This window comes from Portunus trituberculatus, chromosome 30 (genome assembly GCF_017591435.1).
Source record: "Portunus trituberculatus isolate SZX2019 chromosome 30, ASM1759143v1, whole genome shotgun sequence".
Classification (NCBI taxonomy): Eukaryota; Metazoa; Arthropoda; class Malacostraca; order Decapoda; family Portunidae; genus Portunus; species Portunus trituberculatus.
In genome coordinates, this window is record NC_059284.1 from 5,900,735 (window position 1) to 5,920,249 (window position 19,515).

The 19,515-nt window shown below is 39.8% G+C and overlaps 1 long non-coding RNA gene across 1 annotated transcript in view; it reads left to right on the forward strand.

The window, feature by feature from the left end:
- Nucleotides 1–15,274: 15,274 nt before the first annotated feature.
- LOC123510980 overlaps nucleotides 15,275–19,515 on the forward strand; it is a 19,835-nt gene continuing 15,594 nt past the window's right edge. The window contains exons 1-2 of the long non-coding RNA XR_006676673.1: nucleotides 15,275–15,358; nucleotides 16,038–16,106. This is a non-coding gene — a long non-coding RNA (uncharacterized LOC123510980). The remainder of the gene's footprint in view (nucleotides 15,359–16,037; nucleotides 16,107–19,515) is intronic.

A 19,515-nucleotide genomic window follows, 5' to 3' on the forward strand; every position in this document is an offset into this window, starting at 1 on the left:
TTGGTGGATAGGGTGGGGACAAGAACGAGGAGGAGGAGGAGGAGGAGGAGAGGAGGAGGAGGAGGAGCAGGAGTGGCAGGAGGGCAAAAAGGAGTAGAAGGATGATGAAGAGTAGGCTTAGGAGGAGGAGGAGGAGGAGAAGAAGGAAGAAGCAGGAAGCAGGGAGAGTCATTGAATCATCTTGATATCATAAAATCGCCTTAACCAAACCATTAAACAACGATAAGAGATAAGGCAGTTTTTGGACGGCTGATTCTTGTTGTAGCTTTTACATCAGTAGGAGATGGTGAGGGTCCAATGTGGCTTTGTTTCGGCATCTTTTCTCCCCCTGAAGTTGTGTTGTGTCTTGGCGTGCGAGGCTTGAGGCTATTGATTCAAGGAGCGGGTATGAATGCAACGCGCGTGCTGTGGCGTGCCTGCATACTGGTATACTTCCTATGTGTTGTGTAACCCAGGGACGTGATAAGGATGCACTACGGAACTCCGGAATAGCGACACACACCCACCCACATACACACTCACGCACACGCACCTAACTATCCCCCACGCACACACACTACTAGCACCACCACCACCAACTTCGGACGTAACAGGTGAAGTTTAAGCAAGTTGGGAATTCAGACCTGATGAAATGAAGTTGGATAGTTGAGGAAGCCATGGGAGGTTGTGGAAGTCATGGAGGAAGGGAATGGAAGAGAGACACGAGGAGGTAGAAGGAAGGAAGGAAGGAAGGAAGGAAGGAGGGTAGGAAGGTGGAAAGGGGGTCGAATTGGGTCACAAATGGTCATGGCAAGTGAAAGGGACGGGATGCCTTTACATAACCTTCCATTCCCTTTCAGTTCATTAGCTCGGCAGCTTTAGAGCAAAACGAGCTGACTATGGGAGTTCGAATTAAATTTTACGTGAGTCCCAATATTTTAAAGGGAGAGGGCTGCCTTAAATTAGTGACAATAAAAGTGAAAATAATACTAAAAGTTCTTTTCATCCACAAACCTTTTAAAAGAATAACAGTAATTGTTTATTCATACACAGCTTAAAGGGGTTCGTCTCTCTCTCTCTCTCTCTCTCTCTCTCTCTCTCTCTCTCTCTCTCTCTCTCTCTCTCTCTCTCTCTCTCTCCTGCTGTGCCTCCTTCAGAAAGACAATAGTCGAGTAAGGGAGGGCGTCGTGAGAACCTTAATTGTAAAGAGAGGCGGGGGGTCGATTCCGTCCCTCTCCCTCCCCTCTATCTCCCGCTCCTCCCCTGACAACATCACCATCAGCACCGCCATCACCATCCCTCACCACCGTCACTATCGCGTCATCTCGGCTCCCTGTTCTTCTCCTAACTCAGGTAATCGATCAGAATAGAGTGAAATACAATGCATTTATATCTTCCACGATCACACTTAAACTCCAATTTCCATTCATAAGCAGTGGTTGGGGGGAAGTGCGGAGGCGGGCGGCGGAATCATGATGGAGAGAGAGGGAGAGAGAAAAGACAGAGAGGGAATGAGGAAGAAAGAGAGGGAGAGGGAGAGGGAAAGTTGGATGGATTGATGGAAGGAGGAGAAGTGAAAAGTTAGTGAAAAATGAGGAGAGTTCAAGAGTGAAGAGAGGAGGGGAGGAGAGGAAAATGAAGGGAGGAGAGAGGAAAGGCGGAGGAGTCAATTATTATAATGGTAAAATGGAGAGCGTGGCATAAAAGAGCGAAGACGGAATAAGCAGAGAGGGAAAAGGAGCGGAGTGCGAAAGAAGATAAGGAGATTACCACAGAGAAAGAAAATTCACGCAAAAACAAACAGGCAAAAACACTAAACGGAAAGGAAACAATAACCATTAAAGCCAAAAAAGAAAAAAAAAATAGATGAAAATATAAAAAAAACATCAAAGGTAAAAAAGATAAAGAAAAACACCAAATCCACGGAAGAAAATGAAGATATAAAAGCAACTCGAAAAAAATCCAAAGGAGGAAAATGGACGATAATAACATCATTAAGGACGATATGAAGGCAATAAGGACCCAGTCACGCCACTCCCGAACACACGAGGCACTCCAGAAACACGAACGATGATTAGTTCCTGAAGGCGAGAACAGGGGGCGGGGTGGGTGGGCCCCTAACGACACCAACGGCTCCTTGGGGCGTCTTACAATACCTAACAGACCCCCACGTGTCTCTAGAATACAAGGAACAATCGCCACCTTACGAAAACACACCTACACACGCACACACGCACTCACTATGGACTCTCACATATATACCCACTCCCCAGGACTCACTAAACACCTACAGGTCCTTCGCCTTCTCTGCAGGGCGCCTCAGGGTCGTCTCGCGGACCGAGTTCCCCGCGGGAGGTCTTGGATTCCCGGCAGACCCAGAACAGTAAAGTCAGTTGCCGCCTAGCACTTCTGACACTTCATTTCAGTTTTTTTTTTTTTTTTGACACATAGAGCGCGCTGTGCTCTGCCTCGGGAACAACGAAAGGAGAAGAGGGAAAGGAGGAGAGGGAAGGAAGGAGGTAAGAGACGAAGGAAGGGTAGAAAATAATAAGAGGAGGAAGAAAGGAGGATGAGGAAAGCAAGAAAGAAGAGAGTTGTATACAGTGAAAATGAGAAGGCGTAGAATGAGCAATGCAGTAGAAACCTTAGTTTACTTAGCGTGTATATAAATATTTATTTTATAGAAGACACACCAGTAGAATTAAGAAAAAAATCTAAGACTACGTGTTCAGTATTGTAGACATTAGACCACATATGAAAAAAATACACTAAAAATACTAGACGCAATAAACAAAATAATAAATAAAAACAAGGGAACTCACTGTATCTTTTTACCTAACATCGATAATTTCAACCAGTAAGATGAGCACGGCTGGAGAATGACAAGAGACATATAAAACAAACGGCAATCACGCCACATTTCATCTTATCCACTGCTCTAATAAGGCCTTGAATCGCTGGTGGACGAGCGCCAAAGTTATCAGGGACGTATTCTGAGATCAATGCCACCAGTCCGAAATATGTAGTAATGAAGAATCGCTCGCTGATCAGTCGAGGCTTCAGACCCGAGTGACTGGGGCTGACCCTCCTCCGCCTGCTGCTCCTGACGCTGAATATTCCTCCTCCAGCAGGGAATATATAAGACAATGTTAATATTACGGCAAGTTTGCTGCGCGTATGGAATAAGACACGTATAGAACCAAGTTGGGACAAAATAAGAAAAAAAAACAGCAGAGAGAGAGAGAGCGCGCACACATCTGGCCCCCGTCTTGAAAAGCTCTAATAAGCTTTCACGAGCCTTCCTTGCCTTGGGACCCTCACTATCAAAGGCGAGGACGGAAAAAAATGAGGTCTGGTTAGCAAACTTTATGCGAGTGACGCCTCCAAAGAAAATGGGACAAAGAGGAAATTTCGGTTTGAGAAAAATGGTGTTGTTTTGAAGCCCCGAGCGGGAAAAATGTGATGATGATAATAATAGGTAGGTGACAAAAAAAAAAAAAAAAAGTGATGATAATAAGAATAGGAGAAAAGTGCGAAAGAAAAGAATGAACAGTGTTATTTTGGAATCGCCGCCATTAGAGGAAAAAACAAAAGGCAACATTAACGTGAAAAATGTGCAACGAGGATTTTTCCGCTCTCTATATTTCTCTCCTTTTCTATAATCCTGTTTTCATCTACGTACTTTTATCTCTCTCTCTCTCTCTCTCTCTCTCTCTCTCTCTCTCTCTCTCTCTCTCTCTCAACCAGATCATTGGATTTTCCCTTTAATTCCTTCCATTCGTTTATTCCACCTCTTATTTTTAATCCAGCTGCTTTCATTTCCTTCAGTCTCTCATTTTCATCTTTCTTTTATTTCCATTACTAGGACTTCTCTTTCATTATGTATCTCCCCGCTAATCTCTTACCCCCCCTTTAATCTCCACCTTTCCTACTGCACCTCCTTACTCACTTACTTCATTACCTCTTACCAGTCTTGCACCTGCCATCCTCCTCCTCCTACTCCTTCCCTCCTCCTCCTCCTCCTCCTCCTCTTCTTCTTCCTCCTCCTCCTCCTCCTCCTCCTCCTCCTCCTTCTCCTCCCACACCTTCACTTCCTCAAGAGACCCACTGCTACCTGCTCATTTGAGGGATTTAATTACCAATAATTAAGTCAGAGAGAAGTTAATAGTTGAAAGTTAGCATGTGCGAGTTGTGCTGTGACTGTGATGGTGGTGGTGATGGTGGTGGTGCTGTGGTGATGGTGGTGATAGTAATGATGGTGAAAATACATGTAAATCACCTGCATTGTATCTGTTTCACATGTTCTTTTCAACACAATCATAAGAATCTTACTATTTCGACTCTCTCTCTCTCTCTCTCTCTCTCTCTCTCTCTCTCTCTCTCTCTCTCTCTCTCTCTCTCTCTCTCTTGCTCTCTTCCTCCCATGCAGCGCCATTTTTGCTTTCTTGGCGATTTCTCTAAGGTCCTGTAACCATGGGCCAGGGAGACGCGCCCCCTGTGACTGCCAGCCTGCGTGACGGGGGTGTCAAAAGGCAAGGCGAGACACGCCCTGAACACTGACAAGATATTCCGAGGCCCCGAAGAAACTGTCTGGGTCCCTGTACGTTTCCCTTCTTGTTTGCCTGTCGATTTTTCTGAATGTTCTTATGTTATTTTTTTTGTATGTGTGTGATTTGTTTATGTATTTATTTCTCCTTCTATGCCATTTGTTTATTTTTTTCTATTTATTTTTATGTGTTATACGTTTCCAAGTATTACTATTTCTTTTGTGTGTTTTCTTTTATTTGTGTTTCATAAGTTCACTTGTGCTCGAGTCATTTTTACGTATTTTTCTTATTTTAATTCCTACTTTCGTTTAATTTATCTTTTACGTAAGCGAAATTGAAAATGAGACTAAATATGAACACTTACAAGATTTTTACATGATTTCGTTTTCTGTGTTTCTCTCTCTCTCTCTCTCTCTCTCTCTCTCTCTCTCTCTCTCTCTCTCTCTCTCTCTCTCTCTCTCTCTCTCTCTCTCGTCTGCCATTATTTATCTGGTCTTTATCTGTTTACTTGGTAAGTCTCTAAACTCAGAGAAAAATTAAATGGTTTCAGAATTTCTCAGTGCAATTTTTCTTTCAATATATCGGTCTTCACCTTTCACTATTTTCCCCCTCCTCTAAATTTTACCAGCATGGTTTTCTCTCTACATTCGTTATCCATTCACCTGCTGTGTTTGTTAAGTGAATTCTTGTTGTCTCTATTTCCTATCTTCCTCTTTGTCTTTTAAACGTTACCCTTTCCTAGAATAAAGGATGTACAATTTTCTCTCTATTCTTTGCTTATTATTTTTACTCTTTTCTTTTCATCTTCGCGTCCAACTGAAAATCTTCCCTAGTGTTTCTTCGAACGCTTCATTGCCTTGGATTATTCCGCCGTCATCACCTTTCCTGTGTGTTCATGCATGCGGTTCCTCATGATCTGCCAGGTCTTAGTTTAAATCCCCTTTTGTTTTCATTTCTTGCATCATCTTATGAATAGACAAGGCAAAATAAAGTCGTTGTTGATTTCACACTTCGTTTTCTATTGTTGGAATATGTGTTTTCTTATTTTATAAGAGAGTTTAGAGCTTTGTTCTTTGTATTGAAGCTTTCTTTACAACTTCTGAAACAGGTACCAAAAATGTTCTCCACGGCTTCAGAATCTTTTTCTTCCTTTTTCATCCTCAAGAGCGTTTTCATTTTTTTGCTTCGTTTCCACCTTCCTAGAATAGTGTTCATAGGAGGCAAGCAACAAAAGAGCTCAGACTTTAAATTCCTTTTCCTCACGTTCTTCTTATTTTTATCCTTCACCGCGACCCGAAAGAATTCTCTGATAATTATAACTTGTGTCTCATTGAGGAATAAAAATGATTAAGAGTCAATAATCGTGTTTATACCGAAGATCGTAACCTTTGAAAACAATTGTCAAGGCACTCAATTTCACCATTATTTTACATCTACACTATTTTTCTTATTTTTACCTTGAATTGGTTGTGGATTATTTTCGCCGATGAAGATGATAATGATGAAGATGATGATGACATTCATTTTCAGTCACAAACGTTAACTTTAAATTCTCTCTCTCTCTCTCTCTCTCTCTCTCTCTCTCTAAGCTTCCATATTACACAGTTTTTACCTTAGCGTTCTTTTTTTCCACTTTTTTCATTAGTCAGGATTTTCATCACAAGGATTCGGATTAATCTCACAGCCTCACCCCTTTCAAGACTTTCTCCTTTGTCCATGTCATTCCCCCTTCGTCTCCAGTTCTTTCCTCTTTCCTTCCCCTTCCTTCCTCTTCCTTCCCTTCCAAGTGAGAAAGAATGAACGCAAACAAACAATATTCTCACAGCCATGTAAGTAAACACAACTACACACGTTTACAAAAATTAAAACAATGGTTCTCTCTCTCTCTCTCTCTCTCTCTCTCTCTCTCTCTCTCTCTCTCTCTCTCTCTCTCTCTCTCTCTGCCTTCTTCTCCCACAATTTCCAATCCGAATCTTTGAAACTGATAGGCAAATATATGTGAAAACAGGAATAAAAAGAAAACTGAAGCTAAAATACTAAAGATTCACGGAACTGATCTAAATATAAATTAAATAAAATAAAAATTAAAATATAAATAAAATAGAATAAGAAGGGAATCAGAGGCACATTATAAGACAGATAACGAACACTGGAAGATATAGAGATACCTAAAATGTACAGATGTTTCCCTGAGGTCTAGTCTGTGTATTACGAAAATGTGTGTGTGGTACGTATGTTGTTCTCGCACATTTCTCGTAAATATAGGCAGAAAATTACGCGTTAATTATACGAAAAACAGATTTATATTCACAGTCAAAACGATCTCTCTCTCTCTCTCTCTCTCTCTCTCTCTCTCTCTCTCTCTCTCTCTCAGATGTTTAAGTTAACCATATTAAGCTGCATTTTCTATAAGAAACCCAGATCCCATTTTCTCCGAAAGTCTAGTGAATGGGATACTAAAACTTCTTCCGTCGCCCTGCAAAAATAACACATTTTATATCAAAGGAGTGCGATTACTGGACGTGTAATCGACAGCACAGAACATTAATAACTACCCTGAGTTATTATTGTCTTTTATTACGCAGAAAATGAGCGTTTGATGATCCAGCGACTCTCGAATGGTATTAAAATATTCGACAACAACATACATCGTTTGCACCGTGACACGAGATTCAGTGACACTCTATTATCTGATGTAACACTCGTGTGTGTGTGTGTGTGTGTGTGTGTGCATTTATGTGTGTGTTTTCTAAAGCTTATATATCACTATTCTGATAGCACAAAGGGTCATAGGTACGTACACCAGAGACATTTTTTTTACTATTCGCTGTGAAAGGGGAGATAAGATATAAATGGCGAGGGTTTCACAAAAGGCGGCAGTGCTGAAAGTCATCCATTACCCTCGCAAATCAAAATCAATCTCACAAAACAATAATCTCATGCTTAAATCACATATCATATTTGATCGATGCTAGGGATTCAACACACACACACACACCCACCATCACTTCCAAACCAGCACCACAAGACACGCCACAACAATACTGCTTACCACATTATCTACCCTTCACCGCCCCCCCCCCTTGATCCTCCCCAAGGGCTCAGCACAGCACTCGGCAGACGCGCCGCCGCCGATTCCGAGGGATTGTTCGCGCCGCAGCTCACGCTCTAATGAGATAAATCGCACACGTCACGCTCCCCTGAACGCAAATTTGAAAGCAATGAATAAATCAACGAGAAGAGTTAATGAGAGGTGAAATGACCTGAAGGGAGTAGAGTCTCTCTCTCTCTCTCTCTCTCTCTCTCTCTCTCTCTCTCTCTCTCTCTCTCTCTCTCTCTCTCTCTCCCAGGGTCGTAAACTCGCCGGGGTGGACACAAAGGTGGAAGGCAAGCCATGACGTGGCTGGTGACCAATAGCAAAGCCGGATTGTCCCCCGTCACGTGGGCCTTTTAGCCAATGAGGGACGAGCATTCGGCCCCCGAGCACCCTCTTCCTAGACCCACCAAATGTACCCACTTGTTCCACTTTTGCCCACATACGAGAGAGATGCCATCCACTTAGGGGAAAATGCGCCCTTCCACCTCTTACCTAAACGAAATCTTGACGGTAATGGAGCCGTATGTGTGTGTGTGTGTGTGTGTGTGTGTGTGTGTGTGTGTGTGTGTGTGTGTGTGTGTGTGTGTGTGTGTGTGTGTGTGTGTGTGTGTGTGTGTGTGTGTGTGTGTGTGTGTGTGTGTGTGTGTGTGTGTGTGTGTGTGTGTGTGTGTGTGTGTGTGTGTGTGTGTGTGTGTGTGTGTGTGTGTGTGTGTGTGTGTGTGTGTGTGTGTGTGTGTGTGTGTGTATCTGCGTATATATATATATATATATATATATATATATATATATATATATATATATATATATATATATATATATATATATATATATATAGCACCTTGATATTTTCATTATAATATCATATGAGTCAATTACATAATAAAAGCCTGTACAAAATTAATTCTATAAAAAATAAGGCAACCTTCCCCCCTTTCCCAAGGCTGCAGACAGTTGGCGTTGTTATTGTAGCGGTGGAGACAAGTAAGCTTCTGCCATAAAACCCTTCACCACAAGAATGGGGAAAATATGTAAAAATAAATCCCCTAACACCCCCCAAATCAATACTAATGTTGTTCTATGAATCGGCAGCAACAAAGGAAAGAGTACAGAGTAAAGAGGAGTAAGTGAATCGATAACTGATGACAATGGCGTTTCAGTATTTGAGTTAAAGTTATTTGCATGTATGGTTCATTGGTGAGGTATACTTATTAGTCCAGCTTTCAGGGCGACGGCACACGCACACGCACACACACACACACACACACACACACACACACACACACACACGAGCGTTCTATCCTGTTAACATTTCCCTCCCTCGTCTCTATTAATCTTATACATTCCTTAATTGTAATAAAATTCCAATAACCAGCGACGTTAATAGCTCTTGTGTACGAATAAATTACACATTTTTCCCTGGTAATGGCGAAGAGTATATGTCCCGTGTTACTATTATTATTACTAAGATTATTATTATTATTATTATTATTATTATTATTATTATTATTATTATTATTATCATTATTATTATCATTATTGTTATATATACTACTACTATTAATATCTTTATCAATACTATTATTATCATTTTATTTTTATTCTTCTTCTTCTTCTTATTATTATTATTATTATTATTATTATTATTATTATTATTATTATTATTATTATTATTATTATTATTATTATTATTATTATTATTATTATTATTATTATTATTACTTTTATTATTATTATTTTATTATTATTACCATTATCATCATTATTATTGTTATTACTTCCACTACTACTACTACTACTACTGCAATAGTACAATCACTACTGGTATGTAGGAGTAATTAGCCAGGCCGAGGTAAGCTAAAGTTAACAAAAATTACACTTGTAATCAATTATATTTATTATTGTTGTTGTTGTTGTTGTTGTTGTTGTTGTTGTTGTTGTTGTTCTATAATAATAACAACAACAATAATAATAATAATAATAATAATAATAATAATAATAATAATAATAATAATAATAATAATAATAATAATAATAATAATAATAATAATAACAAAATAAAATAAAATAATAATAAAATGATTATTATTAATATTATTGTTATTATTATTATTATTATTATTATCATTATTATTATTAACATTATGGTTATTATTATTATTATTATTATTATTAGTAGTAGTAGTAGTAGTAGTAGTAGTAGTAGTAGTAGTAGTAGTAGTAGTAGTAGTAGTAGTAGTAGTAGTAGTAGTAGTAGTAGTGGCAGTTGTAGTAGTGGTAGTGTAGTAGTAGCAGTGGTAGTAGTAGAAGTAGCAGCAGCAGTAGTAGCAGTAATAGTAATAGCAGTAGAAATAGTAGTAGTAGTAGTAGTAGTAGTAGTAGTAGTAGTAGTAGTAGTAGTAGTAGTAGTAGTAGTAGTAGTAGTAGTATTGCCATCATTATTATTACTGTCGTTATTACCATTTCCTACCGGTGTGCATGTATAAACCACTCCAAAATAAGGCAAAATCAACCAAAAATTATCACCTTTAACCGAAAATCCTTCCTGATAATCCCATGTTTTGGGTCGATTTGGGATTTCATAATGAGATTCGATCCTTTTTTTCCCCTCTACATGGTGTCTAATTAACGAAGCTTCCCCTCCACCACACTCAGTAATTAACGACAGCAAGGCTTTTTTTTGAGTGGCGCGTCGACGACCTTACTTTTCGCTAATACTTTCCTCTGCTTCCTCGTCTTCCCCGCGGTTGATTAATTAGTTTATGCGAGAAGAAGATTGATTGTGGTGTTAATTAGCTGCAGTTATTTACGCCAAAATACCCCGAGGAGCTTGTTTGGCCTCACTTTCCCAGAGACAAACGTAATACATTCCGTTGCTAATTAGCGAAAAATAAACAAAGAAGAGAAAATTATATGGTATATTAAAGGCATAGACACGAAAAAGTTAAGAAAATAAGGGAAGGAAGTGTTAAAGTAAAAAGTGAGTATGAAAGAATGAAGGAAGGAACAAAATAGAAAGCTATCTAGACACAATGTAAATAGATTATAGGAGATAGGATGATAATTGGTGGAAAGGTAAATAAAAGAATAACAAATATACGGAAAAGTTAACAAATGTAATGAAAACAAAAGAGAGAGAGAGAGAGAGAGAGAGAGAGAGAGAGAGAGAGAGAGAGAGAGAGAGAGAGAGAGAGAGAGAGAGAGAGAGCGAGGCAAAATAAATGACGAGTCAAGGAAATTAGGGAAAAAAAAGGTAACGAGGAAAAAAATAAAAAATAAAGCAGGTCAGTAAAAAATTAAACCAACCTTCACGACAATAACGAAGACAAATAAAAGAGAGTACGACTAGAATAATAAACAAAACAACTCGGCCAACAGGGAGAAAACGTGGAGAAAAGGCAGGGAAACGTCATCAAGTAGTGTAGGAGGACCATTAATCCACGTCAGGTCAAAGCAGGTCACGTCAAGGGGTCATATCACATAACACACTACAGACATCTGGACCAGACAACCACCACCACCACTACTACCAGAGAGAGAGAGAGAGAAAGAGAGAGAGAGAGGATGAGGTTTGGGGGTCGGGGCAGGTCACGTACTTGCTGACCATCAACTCCAATCACGCTGAGTTAGGTCATCTTAGGATTCTGGGTTAGAGGGGAGAGTGAGGGGGGCGAGAAATGGGGTCGTGTAGCGTTCGTTCAGTGTGGTGTAAGTCTCCCCCAGTCAAGCTTCTATTTACGTTCCTTAATTCGCTAAACTCACCCTCAGGGCAGTTGGCGAGGATCCTAGGTACGCTCACTGTCTGTTTCGTCCGGGGGTCTTGTAGTCAATTCTCCTAATGCTCACGGTCTCACGTCTCTGTGGTTAGGCTTGTGTTTTTATTCCCAAGGTCTGGCTGGCTTCCCTTCCCTCTTGTCTGTTTGGGTTCAGGTTGTGCGGAGGGTTTAGTGAGTGTAGTAGCAAGTTGCTGTTGGGGGAAGAAGAAGAAGAAGAAGAAGAAGAAGAAGAAGAAGAAGAAGAAGAAGAAGAAGAAGAAGAAGAAGAAGAAGAAGAAGAAGAAGAAGAAGAAGAAGAAGAAGAAGAAGAAGAAGAAGAAGAAGAAGAAGAAGAAGAAGAAGAAGAAGAAGAAAAAGAAGAAGAAGAAGAAGAAGAAGAAGAAGAAGAAGAAGAAGAAGAAGAAGAAGAAGAAGAAGAAGAAGAAGAAGAGAGAGAGAGAGAGAGAGAGAGAGAGAGAGAGAGAGAGAGAGAGAGAGAGAGAGAGAGAGGAGAGAGGAGAAAGAGGAGGAGGAGGAGGAGAAAGAGGAGGAGGAGGAGGAGGAGGAGAGGAGGAGGAGGAAGGAGTAAGGAGGAGGAGGAGGAGGAGGAGGAGGAGGAGGAGGAGGAGGAGGAAGTAGTAGTTGCAGTAGTATTAGTAGTCAAAGGAGCAGCAGCAGCAGCATCAGTAGTAGCAGCAGCAGCAAAAGCAACACCAGAAGTAGTAGTTGTAGTAGTGGTAGAAGTAGCAGCAGCAGCAGCAGTAATAGCAGTAATAGCAGTAGTAGTAATAGTAGTAGTAGTAGAAGTAGCAGCAGCAGAATAACAGAACAACACACCATATACACGTAATCATAATTGTTTTCATCCTTGCGTCCTATTATCTCGTTACAGGTACAGAGAGTTTACGTGTCTGTCTCCCTCTCTGTCTCTCTCTCTCTCTCTCAGTCTAAGGGGGGACTTCTATAACCCATTGTTTTCGAACCTGCAGCACATGTGAGACATCCAAACAATGTTCATACCGGTGAAAGTATTTACTTGCCCGACCAACTTTGCCATCAGATCAATAGAGAGAGCACCAGCCTTCACCGGTATTAAAGTGAACAGCGCAGACAAGGCGGAAATTTGAGGAAACACGCACCTCTACTATGAAATAACATATAATCGATGTTTATAACACAAAAAATCACACATTTTCTTCTAAGATTACGCGAAGGAGTGTCACATGGGAAGTGTTATAAGTAGGAAATATGTTCATTATTAGGCTTTATATGAGGAAGTGGAAGTCTTGTAGAGTAATCATGGTTTCCTGTGAGCTAACGAGTTCAGAAGTTAAGTGTAGAAAAAGGATTTTTTTCAGGTGTTACAAGTCTCTTGTCTCTCGGTTGTTTGAGTCTATGTATGAGTCATTATTAGAGATAGGAAGGGATACACTGGGAACTTAATGTAACGGATTAAAAAAATCAAGTCATTAGAAAACTTTAAAAGAAGATTAGCTGGATTTATGGACGGGTATCATAGGTGAAACTATCTATATATTCCATACATTGACTGTCACATGCAGGCCTAATGATTTCTTGCAGCTTTTTTTTTTTTAGTATACATATATATATATATATATATATATATATATATATATATATATATATATATATATATATATATATATATATATATATATATATATATATATATATATATATATATATATATATATATATATATATATATATATATATATATATATATATATATATATATATATATATATATATATATATATATATATATATATATATATATATATATATATATATATATATATATATATATATATATATGAAATACGTTACAACATAATATTACGAGCCAGCTGTCAATATTTACAATTTCTAAGTAAATTATTGTGCAGAGTTAACATAAGTAGTACCTTACCCAAGATTCCACTCTGAGTTTGGCACTATGAACAAGGAATTTATTTATACATACTATCTTCATCCCATCCCTTTTAAGTTATCAAAACTCGACCACGTTATTAATGAGGAATCATCATAAATGGTTCATCGCCTTTATGAAGCTCTTCCAACTCTGCACGCATTTACTAACAGAGCAACTGTAATGCTCAAAATATTTGCCTATCATAATTCAGAAATTTCTCACATCAGCTTTAAACACACCAATACTCTATTCACAGCTCCTATAACTCACCACAGCACATCTATATACCTCAAGATTTCGGTCAGGACCAGCTAAAACAATCCAGTGTCGTCTTCTGTCTGTCTCTCTCCCCGCCTCCCCTTATCATCAGGGCTGCCAGCTGAATCACTAAGCGCCAATGCCTCATATCAGGGATTCCAGCCACGGCATCATAATAGAATAAGGGTTGGGAAACCTGCCGTGTGATCCAAATCTAACTCCGGCAAATCACCGAATACAAGAGAGACTTTGTGTAGTAACTAATGAAAGTGGTGGGAATCTACTTGACCGGAAAGGGAATACACGAGAATAAACAGCAGCTCACCGAGTGGCCCTTACGAGGCCTTTTGTCGTAAGAAATACACGATGGTTAAGTGAAATTGTTTGGGTAATTATGTTTACTCAACAAATCTGTGACGGTCTTAATTTAATTATTTTACAGACATTGCCAACTAGACAATATTACCTACCATACATTTCAGCGGTGGACAAACCATAAATTACGAACGGATGTTCAAGGTAGTGTGTTGAAATATCATACTCATCCAATGATTCGTTTGGGAGATATCTGCAAAAAACACCGTTTGTCCACCGCTGAAATGTATAGTAGTCTCTGTTTGGCGACACCTATCAAACAGACATACACGTCAATTAACATTTTCACAAGTTCCACTACTGACGGAAGTAGATAAAAAACACAGTAATGGATATTTAACTCGATGTGAACAACCCTCATTCCATCCCCTACTACCACCCCCCTTCCACACCACCACCACATTCACCACCCCATCGCCTACATTCCATCCCTGCCAACACCCAGTCCACATACCCTCCACCAACATCAAGGAAGCAACACCAATACCCCATCCACTCTCCCTCCACCTTCCATCCATCCACCCCAGCAAAAACCTTACTAACCGCTGCTGCCTGAACCATACATGCAACGCAAAATGCACATAACACAGATATATATATATATATATATATATATATATATATATATATATATATATATATATATATATATATATATATATATATATATATTATGCATCTCCATCTGTATGGCATGTCAAACATTTCACATTAACTTATATATTATTTGGTACTTGTGATAGCTAATAATTGACAAAAGGGCATCCATTCTTATCTCGTCCTCAGCTAGCCTCTTCACCGACCGCGGCCCACTAAACCATCAGAAGACTAAACAAATATACATATATATATATATATATATATATATATATATATATATATATATATATATATATATATATATATATATATATATATATATATATATCCTTCAGCTTTCTAGCCCATCTCACATCAAGACAAATATCACGCATACATCAATACAACAAAACAAATTTCTAAAAAGTTAGATGTAACTACCGAACGACAGACACCACTCCTCACCACCCCCATGAGCACATCACTAGGCCACTATGCGCCAACTGGATCACAATCTGCCAATCAACAAGAAATATGGCGCAGTACATTAAAATACACACTTTAACCTTCTTACTCATCAGAATCAGTCATTCATGCACACTATGACATCAATATACACGTGTACATTACCTGAGAAAGCAATGAAGGGATGAATAAGGGAGAACTGCCAACGGGGTACGTGCGGCGCAGCAGATTGCTCTCACGCCACATGGCCCACCAACGCAAGACCCTCTCAGTAACAGAGGGTGCACGCAGGAGGGAGCAAGTGTGTCTTTTTTTTATGAATTTCTCCAGTTGTTCTTCCTCCAAAGTGATTTGACTGTGTCCAAAGAAGGTGAGATACACCATCACCAATATGAATTAAGTAAATACCCCTTGATATCACTTATAACTGTTAGAAATGTCTAGTAATATATGAAAGTTCCTTCACTCCGCTCTCTGGTATTGTTGTCAACTCTTGAGTTCCAAGTTCTCCTGTTATCTTTGTTATTTTTTTTTGTTATTAGACGTCTTGTATTGATGCACATGTCTTGGTATTTTTTTCTGACTGTGGTTGTTGTTTGTGGGAGTTATACACTGTGTTCAGTAGATTTGTCTGTTATGTTAATCTGTGTGGTGAAATGAGCTAGTGTTGCCGACTATGGCGGCGGATGGAGCCAACAGACATGTAAAAAGTAACGGTAATAGTTGGTATTTAATTTTTTAAAGTTGAAAGCGCTTAAGCTATTTTTTTTTTTTTATTATTTCAGTTGTTCAGCTGGTATTACATTGCACACATATTCCAAAGAGAGAGAGAGAGAGAGAGAGAGAGAGGTGGGATGGGTGGGATGGACGGACGAACGACGGCAGACAAACAGACAAACCAACATTGCATATACGTAACCCATTATTGTTTGATCCTTGTGTTTCAGTGTATTCTGTTAGCTATAGCATACCTGGCTGTGTGTATTGCTGAACATGTTCCGGAACTGAATAACGAGAGAGCTAACCCATTATAATTATCTCATTTTCAGGTGCAAGATCAATGTATAGAAAGGAGAAAGGTGTATACCTCTTGGCCGCCAACACCATGCTGTGATTACGTGAGTGTGGAAAGACGTTTGTATCACTTGTAGTGTAATTAATTATGCTTGCTGATAGTGTAAAGGCTGAGACGACTCGCCACCTATATTTTATTATTGTATTACTGTCATATCATCGTCATTAACATTGTTGTATACTGAGCATATTGCATTTCCAAGGACACTGTTCTAATAACGTAGAAAATGAGTATCAAATTTGTAACTGATCATTAACTTAAGTGACGGGTGTTACATTACTTCATTCGTATTAAATATAGATTAGTGATGTATCGGAGGTCAAATTTCGTGGCTCCGCGGAGGCGGAGGCGGAGGCGGAGGTCAGTTTCTCAAAAAATGCGGATGCGGATGTAGTTGCGGAGGTTATGGAATAGTTTTTTGCGGAGGCGGAGGCGGAGGCGGAGGTTGTTGCCTACACCTCCGCGGAGGCGGAGGCGGAGGCGGAGGCGGAACAGATTTTTTTTTTACCCATTTACAGTACCGGTACTGCGTCGACAATAAACTCCTGTTACTCCTTTCCCTCACTCAAATTTGGGTACAATAGGAGATAGTAATCAAGTTTTGGCAGTGTCAATGTAAAATCTTAATATTCCCGGTGAATTATTCATGGATAACTATAGTGGAGTACTATAGTTACAGGACTGTAATTGTGACTGCAGCAATCGGCTGAAGGCTAGGCTTTTTCTTTTTCATAGACTGTAGAGTACATAGGCCTTCCTCTGTCATTGCTCCACTTTCTAGTGTTTTATTTAGCATACTACTTAATTATTTCTGGCACTGATAATCAGCAGTAACTTTGGGGTCACTGGGGTGGCACTGGCGGCAGATAGCGAGACGTGTCAGACGTCTCAGACGATGTCAAAAGTGTTTTATCCTTCAGGTATAATCAGGATCTAATGCTAAATCTTTAAAATAAAAAAAATGAATTCATAATGGATAGAAATATTCAACTTAGTATCTATAACTTAATAATTCGGATGCAGCAACCAATGAAAAGAGGAATCATACGTCTGGCAGTGTGCGAGATTAGCTGTGGGTGGGGTGCATGAGATGAGAGCCGTATACGCGTATGTTTCACGTTCAGACGCGGTCAGAGAGGCCATATGTGCGTACTGCGTACTACAGTTGCATGTTACTGTTACGCCGTAATGAAACAAACATCTTACTATATTTTGGGGTGCAACTGTGTGCCGAAAAATACAGGTACCGGTAAACATCCGCGCCTCCGCAGTTTTAAATTGCGGAGGCGGAGGCGGAGGCGGAGGTCTCATTTTCTGAAAATGCGGAGGCGGAGGCGGAGGCGGAGGTCTCATTATCTGAAAATGCGGAGGCGGAGGCGGAGGCGGAGGTTAATTAAACGCGGAGGATCCGCGGAGGCGGAGGCGGAGGCGGATATCCGATACATCACTAATATAGATTACTCTTGTGTTAAAGAATTGCAGCATTGTTACGTTTCTATTTTTCTCGTTATTTCTTTAAGTTAGATGTGCCTTTACTCTTGTACAGATTGCCACTCAGTCACTAGCGAGGAATCAGTCTTCACTTCATCGCGTCTCCATCTTAATGACTCTCAATATCTCAATGATATCTTTGGTCGCCGCTTCCACACTCATGTTCTTGTGAGTGTCGCCTGAGTGTCTCCCACGCCGCTACTTGGAACACTTGATGTAGATTTCGTCGCTAAGTTTCCTACATGCACGGTTTCCTTCAGTGAAATACCAGTGCGATAGCGTTACACATCTCTTATCGCTTACTGATAACAATGAATACTGTCAGATTTCACGTCCATTATTATTTGAGTGGCGGAAAGTTTGTTCTTGCCCGTATTGATTTCTTCCGAAAGCAATACTGAGAATTTTTTTTTATTTCTATCCTCTTGTTGAAACGACCTGGAAGCAATCATGGCCAAAAAAAAGTTATTTCATTTGGTAGGAGAGAATTAAACAATACTATCAATAAAACTTTTAGATTCTAATGACAAAGAAAAGCATCGCTTATCACGACCAAACATCATCCCCTGAATCAGAAAAGTATTGATTTGATCAATGTGTGATAAGGAATAATACTGCCATGCGGGCTGCGACACTTACCTAAGGAAATGAAATATCGAGTAAGTGACGTCCTAAGCGAGGCACTCACCACCGGCGTCATTCTGTTCACCGAGGCGAATAAGTGTTTGAGGCCACAGCAGCACATTAGCTATTAAAATTAATAAAGGCTCAGTTAACAGTAATAGTTGTAGTGGTAGTATTCTAAATGTACGATATATTAATTGATTACCGAGCTTGACTTTCATAACACAAAGGAACGCAGCGGAAGAGAAAAAAAAAAAAAACACTACCACACCTCTTCACTGACATCAGGCAACGCTCTCACGTCTACAGTATGAAATATAGGATAGCAAAGGCAAAGGCTCCTCTCCACTTACGAACCCACTCAGCAATAGAGGATGTAGCTGAAAAATGTAAATAAAACACGAAACCTCAGCACCAGACAATTACAAAAAACTAAATATCGATGTGCAGTATACATATGGTAACTCAGAGAATTATTTGTTTTATTCAATTTTTATTCACATTTTTTTCACTATTTTTATTATATAAATCAAGTGAATCGATGTCTTCAGAATATTAATGTGGCCAAGGTAGAATGTTGACGTGGACTTCAAACAGAATATTTACTTACCAAATGCATATGACTGGTCGAAAAAAATAATGAGAGAAAAATTATGCCAACTAAAAGAGCGAAATTCTCAGATGTGAGTGTAGTTAATTACGTATGAATCAATATCCCATGGGAGAGAGAGAGAGAGAGAGAGAGAGAGAGAGAGAGAGAGAGATTTCGCACAATATCGGAAGTGGATGAGATGTGTTTGAGAATCCATGGCGGGAGGTGGAGAAGAAGCGTCATCTCACCTGCTTCACTAATGACTTGAACCTCAGGTGTGTAGAGAGCAACAGGTGCAGGGCGTCGTATTATCTGACGCGGCAACAGGTGGACACTACTACACCTGCCGCTCAGGGACATTAAGGGGCGTGAGGAGCCGATCCCTAAGGAGACACAAAGGGACGCATGCTAAGAGAGAGTAGGAGAGAGAGAGAGAGAGAGAGAGAGGGAGAGGGAGAGGGAGAGGAAGTGAGTGACTGTGAGTGTGTGTGTGTGTGTGTGTGTGTGTGTGTGTGTGTGTGTGTGTGTGTGTGTGTGTGTGTGTGTGTCTGTGTCTGTGTCTGTGGCGGTTTTTTTTTTAAGTGCTTACGTGTCAGGCTTTGTTTCCTTTCTCTCTCTCTCTCTCTCTCTCTCTCTCTCTCTCTCTCTCTCTCTCTCTCTCTCTCTCTCTCTCTCTCTCTCTCTCTCTCTCTCTCTCTCTCTCTCTCTCTCTCTCTCTCTCTCTCTCTCTCTCTCTCTCTCTCTC